General features: G+C 46.6%; 1 non-coding gene and 1 pseudogene across 1 annotated transcript; one reads left to right on the top strand and one right to left on the bottom strand.

Annotated features, from left to right (window-relative positions):
* Positions 1-911: 911 nt before the first annotated feature.
* Positions 912-12632, bottom strand: part of LOC113920371 — a 56054-nt pseudogene continuing 44333 nt past the window's right edge.
* LOC113921223 lies at positions 6801-6992 on the top strand. The gene has a single exon (XR_003519611.1). It is a non-coding gene; the product is annotated as a U2 spliceosomal RNA (small nuclear RNA).

Raw genomic sequence — 12632 nt, 5'->3', positions numbered from 1 at the left:
TCTTATTTTCTCTCTGTTACTTTTCCATTGGTACTTGGAAAAAAGGCTTTGCTCTTGTCATCCAATAAGATATAATATTAGGGACACCTGGGTGGCTCAGTTGTTAAGCATCTGCCTTCGGCTCAGGTCATGATCCCAGGGTCCTGGGATCGAGTCCCACACCGGGCTCCTTGCTCAGCCTGCTTCTCCTTCTCCCTCTACTGCTCCCCCTGCTTGTGCTCTCTCTCTCTCTGACAAATAAATAAATAAAAATCTTTTAAAAAAAGATATAATATTAATTGCCTCTAGGCTTAGGCTTCCTTGATCATTGTTCTCATAGCTTGGTTATCTGCCTCAAACTTTTTTTTTCCCAGGGTTTTGTTTATTTGGGTAGTTTGTAGCCGTCACTGAGAGGCAAGTGAGGGAGAGAAAATTCTTGGATCCATTTTAGAGTCTGAGACATTGAGGCCAAAGTGGGCTCGTGGCAGGGTCAAAGCCCCAGCTAGTAGAGAAGACAGTTCTGGAGCTGCCCGAGGCTGTGTCCCAGGCAACAGCAGGCCCCAAACCTTCCCTAATAGCCATGCACAGAGAAGTGTGTCCTAGCTTGGGCAGGGACAACACAGACCCCTCCCACCCAACCTGGCCCGCACCCTCTTAGCTGTTGCCATTCCTAGGCCACCCGCCAACAGCCAAGATGGTGGCCCCCTGTGCACACTCACAGAGACACACCCGCCCTCCATGCACACAGCTCCAGGACTGGCAGTCCAGGCTGGGGCGCACAGCACACCCACACTCAAGCCCCATGCAGAGCTCAGGTCCAAGCAGAAACACCTGTGTCCTTGCCCATCATGGGCACAGTGGTGTGGCAGGGGAAGTGGAAGGGGGTGGTGCCTGGGTAGAACAGGCAGGTGGCCATGGCCACTGTGGCAGCCTCACCAGTTGGTCTTCACTGCCTTGATGTCACTCACAAGGCTCTGGGCCAGAGAGATACCAACGATCTGGAGGAGGGCGATGGCCACAAAGACCCCAGCCACAGGAATCAGGTTGTCCTGCAGCCACTTGTCGAACTGGCCCACGCAGTAGCCTTCAGTGCAGAGAGAGCCCTGCTGCTGCAGCTCCAGTTTGAGCCGGAGGACCTAGCCACACAGGCTGTTGAGGACACCTTCCGCAGGGTCCCTGAGGCAGCTGGAGAAGGGTACCCTGCAGCGCTCCCGGCTGGGGTTCAAGTCAGTGTAGTTGAAATAAATACTGAGGTTCCAGTCTTTAGGCCCCCGGGCTCCGCAGCAAGACCGATATTCCTGAGCAAAGTCAATGAGCTTCTGGAGGTCAATGTTGTCCCGAAAGGCCTTGATGTTGTCGTTGAGGAAGAAATTGAGCCGGTCTCAAATCCAGTCCATGAATACGAAGGCCGAGATCCCTGTTGCCAGCTCCAGGAAGGCGACGAGACCGAAGAAGCCTGAGAAAAACCTGAGTGGAAGGTATCTCCTGGAGGGCCGGATGCAGCCAGCAAAGCCCAGCACCAACATGATGCCTCTTATCACTACGAACTGCCAGGCGGGGTGGAGGCCTCCCGGATCTGTCAGCCCGGAGCTGCCGCAGAGAACGCCCTTCTCACCTCAGGCCCAGAAGCCGATGGCCTGAAACAGGGCTCCCGGCACCCAGAAGACAATGTTGCAGCCAAACGGGAACCTCGGGTTGCTGGGTTGGCCGGCGCTTGCCGCGCACGGTAAGCGGCCTCCCGTGGCCCGGGGCAGCAGAGCAGGGGAGAGCAGGGGCTGCGCCGGGCCCTCCACGGCCTGCCCGGGTCAGAGCCCCCGGCCCTCCACCGCCTGCCCGGGTCAGAGCCCCCAGGAGCCGAGCCTAGCGGCCGTGGCTTCCCCGCCACCACCACACAGCGCTGGTAGGCCGCCCGTCCTGCAGGGACCACGACCTCCCGCGCCCCTGCTGACACTTTTCCAAAAAAACAGTCGAGGGTGTCTGGGTGGCTCAGTTGGTTAAGCGACTGCCTTCTGCTCAGGTCATGATCCTGGAGTCCCGGGATCGAGTCCCGCGTCGGGCTCCCTGCTCAGTAGGGAGTCTGCTTCTCCCTCTGACCTTCTTCCCTCTCATGCTCTCTCTCTCCCATTCTCGCTCTCAATAAATAAATAAAAATCTTTATAAGAAAAACAAAAAAACAGTCGAGAGGGAACTGAACAACAGAAGCCAACAGAGATGGGACTGAGCCCACTCAGCAATAGGGGTGCTGCTCCCCCATCATTATGGGAACTTGGTCCCCTGAAATCTTTGCTTCTAGGGCTCCCGCCAGTGTCATTTAAATAACTCACCTCCTGTTGGTATCAGTAGATACATGTTCTCTGTTCACAGTCAACCTTACTCTTACTCGTACTCCCCGGTTATTGATGATTTCTACCTCCTTATGGTACCTGTGCACAAATTCCTCATCTCTGGAGTCTTTTATAAAGCTTTTCCTATTATAACAACACCTTCCTTGTATTTTGCACAAAACGTTTCCAAGATAATCGAATTCTCTCCCCAATCACCATCATTCCTGTGTGGGCAGATCTTTCCTGCGGCCCCTCCATTGATCTCTGCCCTATAGCTTGGCTGCCCTTGAGTCAGGTCACCTCTTCTGGCCAAATCAACTGTGGACCGGGAGTGGGGGTGGGTCGGGAGATAGCATCAAACAAACCCTGCCTGAGAAGTTAGGCAGGGTTACTTTTCTGCCAAGAGGTTTTGGGTATGGTAGGTATTCAGAGGTAGGGCTAGCCCTTTACAGTGACTTTAGGTAAGATACTCAAACCTTAGGAGCCTCGATGGCCTCTTGGAAAGGGGAAATAATTAGATATCACCCATCTACTTCATAGAATTGTTATGAAGATGAAATAAACTGTTGTAAATTATAAAGCATTGCCCCATGTAAACAGCTAGCGAAATGCCTGGCATATAATAGATGTTCCATCAACATCATAACAGGATGCCATAAAGTGCCTGGTCCCAAAATGGGCTCTTCGGGCCCACTGCTGAGAACTACAAGCTAAGTGCCACACGGCTCTTAGTCCAGGGCACTCCCAGGCCCTGGGGCTGCCTGCGGGGCCTGCTGACAATGCCTGTCAGCAGGTCTGCCTCATTCCTGCCCAGAAGGCCTGGGAGGGGGAAGTGGGGAGATTTGGGGGGGCAGTCTTTGGGAAACTGCAGAGTTCGTGAGGAGAGGCTATTCCCTCTTCTTGCCAACCTGGGAAGAGGAGCAAAGGTGCCCTCTTGAAGCACAGGAAGGGAAGCCTCGTGAGTGTGTGTGTGTGTGTGTGTGCGCGCGCAACCATACATCCACTTCTGCCCCACTGAATCAGGGGTGTGTGAGAGTCTCTAGTGTGAAGCTGCCGACGACGGGACTAACAGAGATCCTGGGACACCCCGTGCAGAGAAAGGGGTGGGAGAGGGGTAACGGAGCCAAGAAAAAACAGATGGTCTTTTTAAAAAAAAGTTTCCCCTAAAGCTAAAATTTTTAATTAAAAAGACTAATTTTTTCCCTTTTTAAAACCGCCTTTTTATGGTAAAATATAGCATACAGACAGAAAAAAAACATAAAGTGTGCCACTTAATGAGTTATCAAGGCAATATCTGTGTAACCATCACTGAGGTCAATAAATTAAACATTGCCAGCACCTCAACAGTCTACCTGTGTCTCTCCAAAATCAGAAAACCCTCCTTCCCCACAAATGTAACCATAACTTTATCCTTTTTTTTAAAAGATTTTATTTATTTATTTGACAGAGAGAGAGAGAGCACAAGCAGAGGGAGAGGCAGAGGGAGAGGGAAAAGCAGACTCCCCTCTGAGCAAGGAGCCCCATGCAGGACTCGATCCCAGGACCCTGGGAGCATGACCTGAGCCGAAAGCAGATGCTTAACCAACTGAGCCACCCAGGCGCCCCTTGATCTTTATCACAATCACACTCTAATTCTTTTTTTTCTTTCACTTTTTTTCATATAAGTATGCACCCTAAAGCACTGTACTTTAGTATTGCTTGTTGGGGAACTTAATGTAAGTGGAAGCATACAGTACGAATATACATCAGTTTGTCTATCTAGCCACTGTTGATGGCATTTGGTTTGTTTCCAGTGTGGGGCTATTGTTAACATACCAGCACGAACACTCTTATGCGTGGTTCCTGGTGTGTGCATGTATACATTTCATCGGGGTGTACAGCTGGGAGTGGAACTGTGGGATGATAGAGCATGTGAAACCTCCACTTGACCACAGAATGTTTTCGAAGTGGATTCTCACTGTACATTTGTGGGGCAGTTCTCCTTGCTCCACATCAAAACTGATAGTTCTTCACTCTGAGATAAAGTACTTCTATTAAAAAAAAAAAGGCCTTTTAAAAAAATGAAAAAATAATGATGGTAGAATTAGCAGGTTACTCTTTTTGAGTGACTTTATATGGTAAAATAAAGATCTAGTAGTTCTACTTAGGCCTACTTTCCCCCCTGAAATTCTCCTGGACCATGCCATCTCAAATGCTGGAAACCATTGTCCCACACAGCATGCTATAGATTATTCCTACTTATCTTTTTTAACATCAAAAACCCCTTGATACGTGTAACCTCCAACCTCCAAGGTGACCAACCCCCAGTGAACCTCCACTCTTGGCATTTATGCCTTTGTGTAGACTTCCCACCCGGAATGAGGACTGATTTTGTCACCAGTTGAAGTGTCAGCATGTGAATTCAAAAGCTAGGTAATAAAAGACATTGGTGTTTCGACACTGGTCTTTTGGATCAATCACAGTGGGGGAAGTCCACTACCATGTTATGAGGATGCTCAAGCCACCCTATGGACAGGCCCACAAAGAAAAAGAACCCATTTACTAACCCAACTTGCTAACTAAGTGAGTGAACCAGCTTGAACAAGGCATCTTCAGCCTCAGTCAAGCCTTTGGTGATTTCAGTCCAGCCTCTGAGTTTTTCAGCTTGGCCCCAGAAATTATAAGGTAGACAAGTCTTCCCCCTGTGCCCTGTCTGAATCCCTGATGCACAGAAGCCATGAGATAATACATGATGACTGTTGTTTTAAGCCACCAAGTTGGGGGACGATTTGTTACACAGCAAGAAATAACTAATGACACACCTGACCACCTAGAAGTATCCTTGCCAAAAATTTGAACCTGAGTCTGAATATGCATGTATGTTTAATGACAGATTTAGAAGAAATAGAAGAACAAAGGAATGTGTTAAACAAGTACACCACAGGGATGCAATTAGCAAAATCCAGAATATAGGAAATTCTACAGCACAAATTACCGAATTTCTTCAACTAGTAAGTTGGGGGGTGGGGAAGGATGAGGAGAGAAATCTAACATTAAAAGAGACTTAGAAGGTATGACAGATTGCATTATTCCCAATATATGTGGCCCTCCTTTTTGAGAGAATTATGCTTCCCTTTTCCACACTGACATCAGCTTTGGCCATGTGATTTTCTTTGATCAATGAAATGTGAGCAGATGTGTTATTTGCTACTTCAGAGCAGAAATTTTAAAAGTCATTGTATTTTAACCATTTCTCATTCCATCTGCCAGGAAGTGGGTGTATCCTGAACGGGGACTCTTTCTTCAGCCCATGGCCAGGAGTGAAGAGTCTGTGAAGCTGATTCACAATGGTAATTCATGTGAGCAGGAAATAAACCTGAGTTGTTATAAACTGCTATGATTTGGGGGCTGTCTGCTACCACAGCATAACCTCATGTAATCTGCCTCTTGTAAGAAATGTTTCGATCAAATAAAACAGATAAACCTTATTAGGATCTCATTTTATGAAACCATTGTAGAAATTTGATTACTACGATTTGGAAATTTCCCGTGATAAGAAGTCAAAAAAAAAAAAATAGTCTAGAGGGCGCCTGGGTGGCTCAGACGGTTGAGCGTCTGCCTTTGGCTCAGGTAGCGATCCCAGGGTCCTGGGATCAAGACCCACATCGGGCTCCCTGCACTAAGCAGGGAGCCTGCTTCTCTCTCTCCCTTTGTCTCTGATGCCACTCCCCCTGCTTGTGCTCTCTCTCTGTCAAAAAAAAAAAAAAAAAAGTCTAGGGGCACCTGGGTGGCTCAGTTGGTTAAGCATCTGCTTTCGGCTCAGGTCATGATCCCAGGGTCCTGGGTCAGGGTCCTGGGTCAGTATCCCTGCTCAGCCGGAATCTGCTTCTCCCTCTCCCTTTGCTGTTCCCCCTGCTTGTATATACACGTGCTTTCTCTCTCCCTCTCTCTCTCAAATAAATAAATAAAATCTTAAAAAAAAAAAAATCTATTCACTTGAGCCCCAGAGTTGTCCTGGACTCCCAAAGAGGTACAGAAAATATGCGAGCTGGGGGGATGGAGCGGAATGATTAAGTTTAGGGAGTTGGTACACAAAGGAGGGGTTTGAATCAGGCCTCAGGAAGAAGACATCAAAACCTAATCATTTCCAGGGCACCTGAGTGGCTCAGTTGGTTAAGCGTCTGCCTTTGGCTCAGGTCATGACCCTGGGGTCCTGGGATCCCTGGGTTGAGCTCCCTGCTCAGCGGGGAATCTGCTTCTCCCTCTGCCCCTCCCCCCACCCACCACCCCTCGTGCTCGCGCTCTCGCTCTCTCGCGCGCTCTCTCTCTCCCAAATAAATAAAATCTTGAAGAAAACCTAATCATTTCCAGTAAGAAAGATTTTTCTTCAGGAGCATTTTAACAGTTCAGAGCAATATCAGGGCAAGATTCAGAGCACTGAAGAGGTGTGGGGAGCTCTGGAGGCTGTAGCTTCCACCTCAAGTGTGAAAGGGAAAGGTGTGGCTTAAGTAGAATCATTTCTCTTCTCTGCCTATTAGCTAAAATCAAATGCAGTATCTGCTTTCACCAATTAAAGCATCTGATGTGTTCTCTGTCCATGTGCTGGGCATTAAGTTACTGCTTGGAATTAGGAGATGGGTTGAGAGTTTGCTCTATCCACTCCCCGCGCCAGCCTGGAATTGCATTCCTTCTAGGAATGATGCATTCCTTTGAGTTAATGAAAGATGGTTTTCTATTGTTCTCCTTGTCTCCTACAAAGTGCTCTAATTCCCTCTTCCTGAGGCTCCAGACTGCATTTCCACCCTTTGCACTGCAAGGATAGAATTTCCTCTAAGCGGAGTAGACAAGTAACAGAGCCTGAGCCACCTGGCCAGTACCACCTCCAAGAGAATGTTGTATAAGAGGGCCGCTTGGGTAGGGGGAGACCTGAGCTGAGAGAAAGAAAAAGAGGCTTAGTTGAGCCAGACCCCATGTCAAGAGACTATGTGGCAGGATATGTGCCCCCACGGAGGGTGAAGATGGGCAGCTAGAGTGGGGAATAAAATCAACAGATTTTTTAACAAGGGTGAGAGAGGCAACAGCAACCTTGGTCGTGGCACCTCCTGCCCTCCTGCCCTCTTGCCCTCTTGCCCTCCTGCCCTCCTGCCCTCCTGCCCAAAGGAGTCAAGTGAGGAGATCCCACCTCTCATTCGTTCCCCCAAACCTCAGGTGGTCCTCTCTAGGAAAGAAGAAGATGGGTGTGTGAAGGCAGACACATCTCCCACCCCCACTCCCGCTAGATTGACATTGAAGTTTTGTGTTGTTTTGTTCTTGAGATTGAAGTTGAGAGATGATGAGGAGGACTGAGCGTTAGAAATAGGACTGGGAAGGGAGCCCACTGCCCAGGGATTCCACCGGAGGGCGCTGGGAGCGGTTAAACAGCTTCATGCTTACACCCCAGTGAATTGCTATGCCTCCAAAATTGTGGGGTTCCTTCATTTCCCCTAACAACACAATAACGAGAAACAAAAACAAAAACTTTGGTTTGGGTTTTTAGTGATACACCATCCACTTCAGATTTTATTTATTTATTTATTAAGTAATCTCTACACCCAACATGGGGCTTGAACTCACAACCCCAAGATCAAGGGCTGTATGCTCTAGGGACTGAGCCAGCCAGGAGCCCCTATACCACCCACTTCACACTAGACAAACTCTGTCCTTGGCAAATGCCCTTCTTAAATCTTTCCTGGCTTCTGCCTTCTCTCTCTTATCCCGCAGAAAAGCTATGCCCCCTGCTGCCCTCTGTGCAATTAACTAGAGCCAAACTTATGTACCATCCAGGACACTAAAAATAAATATCTATATTTTCTTTTAATATTTTGCCTACTGTGACCTACTTTTAGCTCAGTTTCATAAGCAAGGGGATGAGGTGTGTCCTAAATAAACATGGCATTGAATTCTGTTCTACTGTTTTGGCTGCATGGCTTTTTAGCATAAACCAAAGTTGTTTTCTATAGACAGTAAGAATTTAAAAGATCTTCTGTATCAATATATTGATATTTAAGCTTCATCAGGAATCTATTTCTTTGGGGACCATTTCCCACTGATAATCCTGGTATTAAAGAGCTCTAGTGTCACCTCTAAAGTGCCTGAGTCACATGTAGAATCACAACCCACCACGTGTCTGAAAACACATTTTTCAGCGATTATAAAATCAAGAGCTGTGAAGATTTCTTGCAAAGAGAGTATTTCATCAGCTGATGTTATTTTAATTATTCATCTTTAATGAGGAATCTATGAATGTCTTCAAAAAATCAGACTTAATAGGTAGACTGTCTGTCACCTAAAAAAAAAAAAAAATCAAGTTACGGTCTGAGGGTTTCATAGGCATTGGGTGATTATTGTTATAATTTAAATACTTCAGTATAGACAGCAAGATATATGTGAGTGCTTTAAAAATTAGTTTTAATATTCACCCTAAGAGTTGTTAATGAATACTTTAAAGCTCTCATGGGGAATACAAACTCCAGGGGGTGGTTTGTGAGCACTGAGGGGCTCTCATTAGAACTTGGCCTTCAGAGGGGTGCCTGGGTGGCTCAGTCATTAAGCATCTGCCTTCAGCTCAGGTCATGATCCCAGAGTTGTGGGATCGAACCCTGCATTGGGCTCCCCGCTCTGCGGGAAAAGCAGGCTTCCCTCTCCCACTCCCCCTGCTTGTGTTCCCTCTCTTGCTTTGTCTCTCTCTGTCAAATAAATAAAATCTTGGGATCTGTGGCTACTACAGCTCCTTGAACGTTTCATTTCTGAATCTACACTAGAGGATTTATTCTTTAGTGTAAGAGATGCTAGAAAGAACTTTCTATTAGTGAAATGCGTGATTTTTGAGGTACGTGTACTAAACAGGAATCTCACCTTTAAAGGAATGGGGCATAAGTTTTGGATGAGTCCAGAACAGGGCTCTCAGCTTGGGTGCTCGTTTAGTTCTATGCTTGCCACTTAATGCAGAATTCTGTCACCTGAGTCAATGAGAAGTGTGGCTGGATCCTGCTTTAGGACAACATGGTATCTGGTTCAAGCAAACATTTCTTGCAAGGTTCTGGTTGGGAGCCTTGAGCTCAGGGAGCATACAAGGACTCTTTTTTTTTTTAAAGATTTTTATTTATTTATTTAATTGACAGAGAGAGAGAGAGAGAGAGAGATAGCGTGAGAGGGAACACAAGCAGTGGGAGTGGGAGAGGGAGAAGCAGGCTTCTGGCTGAGCAGGGAGCGTGATGCGGGGCTCGATCCCAGGACCCTGGGATCATGACCTGAGCCGAAGGCAGTTGCTTAACCAACTGAGCCACCCAGGCGCCCCGCATACAAGGACTCTTATGCTTGATTGCTAATCAGTATTTGCACATGGAATTTGGTCAGACACTGACTTGCATGGACCTCACCACCCAGTAGTCCTATGGAGGGCAAGAAGCCCCTAGCTCTATGGATGCACATTGGCAGAGTCCCCACCAAGATACTGACAATGGAGTGCCACCAAACTGGCTTAAGCCAGTGAACCAACATTTGGTCCACAAATAATTACCATGAGATGTACTTAATGAAAAAGAAAAAAAAAAAGAGGACCAAAAGAAAATGTACTTACAATGACAAAGATTCAGGAAGATTCATAGAGAAAAATGGGGGTTTTGTCTGCATAACAATAATAATGTAAATGAATTATATAAGGCTTACTACATGTCCTAAACTCTCTCTAAACATAAACATATACATGTATTCATTTAATACTTTCCCCAGCTCTTTGAAGAAATACTATCATATTCTTTTTTTTTTTTTAAGTTGTTTATTTATTTTAGAGAGAGAGAGTAAGCGGGGGAGGAGCAGAGGGAGAGGGAGAATCCTGAAGCAGACTCCCTGCTAAGTGCGGAGCCTGATGGCGGGTCTCTATCCGAAGACCCTGGATCATGACCTGAGCCAAAACTAAGAGTTGGTGGCTCAACCGACTGCGCCACCCAGGTGTCCTCTATTATCATATGCTGAACTGCGTTTTACTCTCCAGCAAACGGGCACAAAGTATGCCTTGCCCTAGATCTTAGAGAGTGAGTAAGTGGACAAGCAGTGATTTGAACCCAGGCAGTCCGACTCTAGAATCCAGGCTCTCCAGTCTCATCCAGACTCTTTGTTTTAGAAATCAGAGTCTCCTTTCTGAAACATAGCCATCGCTATGTGACCAGGAGCCACAGGAGTTTATAGAGTTAAAGAAAACTGGACTTGCTATAAGAGCCCAAGGGGAAAACTAAGGAATTCTGTGGTTTTCCTTGGCTAGAGAAAAGGCCCTTGCCAACAAGGGGTCTTTCTGTCAGGCATCATTTGGGCAGCAGGGCTTCTGCAATGAATTAAAAATAAAGACCTGTCACTTGGTCGATGATGTGTATAACAGTTCTCCTAGACGCAACGAAGCTGCCGAGTGTTGTAAGACTTTGAAGAAAAAGGCAGGCAGCAGACAAGCTGTTTTTCTCTCTTCCACATTTTGCTTCCTTCCTTTTCTATCTCCCTGTATCATTCCATGCTAGATCAACCGTTCACACACGTGAGGTTACTAAGGTAAGTCGCAGCAAAATATCCCTGGATAAAGCCATATTTTTCTCTGTTCTTTTTGATCTTTTCAATCCCTCAGCCAGGGCAAGATTTGGATAATCTTTTTTTTTTTTTAAGATTTTATTTATTTACGAGAAAGAGAGAGAGAGTGAGAGAGAGTGAGAGAGAGAGATCACAAGCAGGGGGAAGGGTAGAGGGAGAAGCAGACTCCCCGCGGAGCAGGGAGCCCGACGTGGGGCTCGATCCCAGGACCCTGGTTTCATGACCTGAGAAGGCAGACGCGTAACCGACTGAGCCACGCAGGCGCCCCAGAGTTGGATAATCTTATCACGGGCACAATTATTCGGCGAACTCTTTACCTAAAGCTATTAATCTGATCTTGTGCCTTGCTTTTGCAAGTTCCTCCCTGGGCATTGTTATTCAAGGAGACAGAAACCACCGGCCCACAGCCGGCATTTTATGGATGTCCTTTACCATTTACTTGCTTTAATTCCTGCAACATAATTTTACCCACATCTCACAGAAGCGAGTGTTTGGAGGTCCACTCGGGACCTTTTTCCATTTCCCTGTCATGGAGGGAATATGGTGTGCATATCCTCTGATTCCCCATTTCAGCCTAGTTCTGCGTACACTCAGGATCCTGGCAAACCGCATGGTGTGCATCTCCTCTGATTCCCCATTTCAGCCTAGTTCTGCGTACACTCAGGATCCTGGCAAACCGCTCACTCAGCCACATCACAGAACTGCAGGAAACTAACCTTGAGCTCAGCCGACTAACATCATGGCTCTGGGGGTGGCCAGATCCGCAAGCATTTCAAGGTTCTAGGACTTTTAGGGTTCTTATAACTGTTACTTGGTAAGTTGCGAATTCTTTGTAAAAAATCCCCAATATTTGCATATGTCAGTTTGATTTTATATAAAAATATAATAATTTATTTATTCATCAAATTTGAATTGAGACCAGGAATTGAACCCAGTGCTGGAAACACAAGAGAAATAGGATCTGGATCCTGCTGGTTTGTTGGGAATCGTTTTGCTTGTAGGGAATAGAAATCCAGCCTAAAGTGGCTTAACCAAAAAATGAAATGTATTGATTTATATAACTCAAAAGTCTGAGCATAAATTTCAGGCATGGGGCGCCTGGGCGGCTCAGTTGGTTAAGCGACTGCCTCCGGCTCAGGTCATGATCCTGGAGTCCCTGGATCGAGTCCCGCGTCAGGCTCCCGGCTCCCGGCTTCGGCGGGGAGTCTGCTTCTCCCTCTGACCCTCCCCCCTCTCATGTGCTCTCTCTCTCTCATTCTCTCTCTCTCAAATAAATAAATAAAATCTTTAAGAAAAAATAAAAATTAAAAAAAATAAATTTCAGGCATGGATGGATCAAGGGAGCTCAAATTATTTCATCAGGACTCCCTTTTCTCTTTTCATCTCTGCTCGTCTTTGTCTCTCTTTGTGTGCTGGCCTCATTTCCCCTTACTAAAGATAGCCTTCTCCGATATAACCTGAGCCAATGGCTATAAGAAGCTTCAGCTTAAGTCATTCTTAGGGATCAAAATAGCAAAGGAATAGAAACCCCCTCTCCCTCAGAATCCATCTAGCAAAAATCAAGGAAGATTCTGATTGGCTGCAGTTGATGGCATGCCCATTTGATTGACCACCCTGACCAGGAGAATAGCATATTCAAATCGGCCATACTTAGGTTACCTGCTTCCCCCTCAGATGAGGAAGTTTCAACTCCAGTTGTACCACATGAAATGCATTTCCCACACAGAGAAAGGGGTG

Source organism: Zalophus californianus, chromosome 3, assembly GCF_009762305.2.
Source record: "Zalophus californianus isolate mZalCal1 chromosome 3, mZalCal1.pri.v2, whole genome shotgun sequence".
Classification (NCBI taxonomy): domain Eukaryota; kingdom Metazoa; phylum Chordata; class Mammalia; order Carnivora; family Otariidae; genus Zalophus; species Zalophus californianus.
This window is presented reverse-complemented; position numbering and strand designations above follow the sequence as displayed.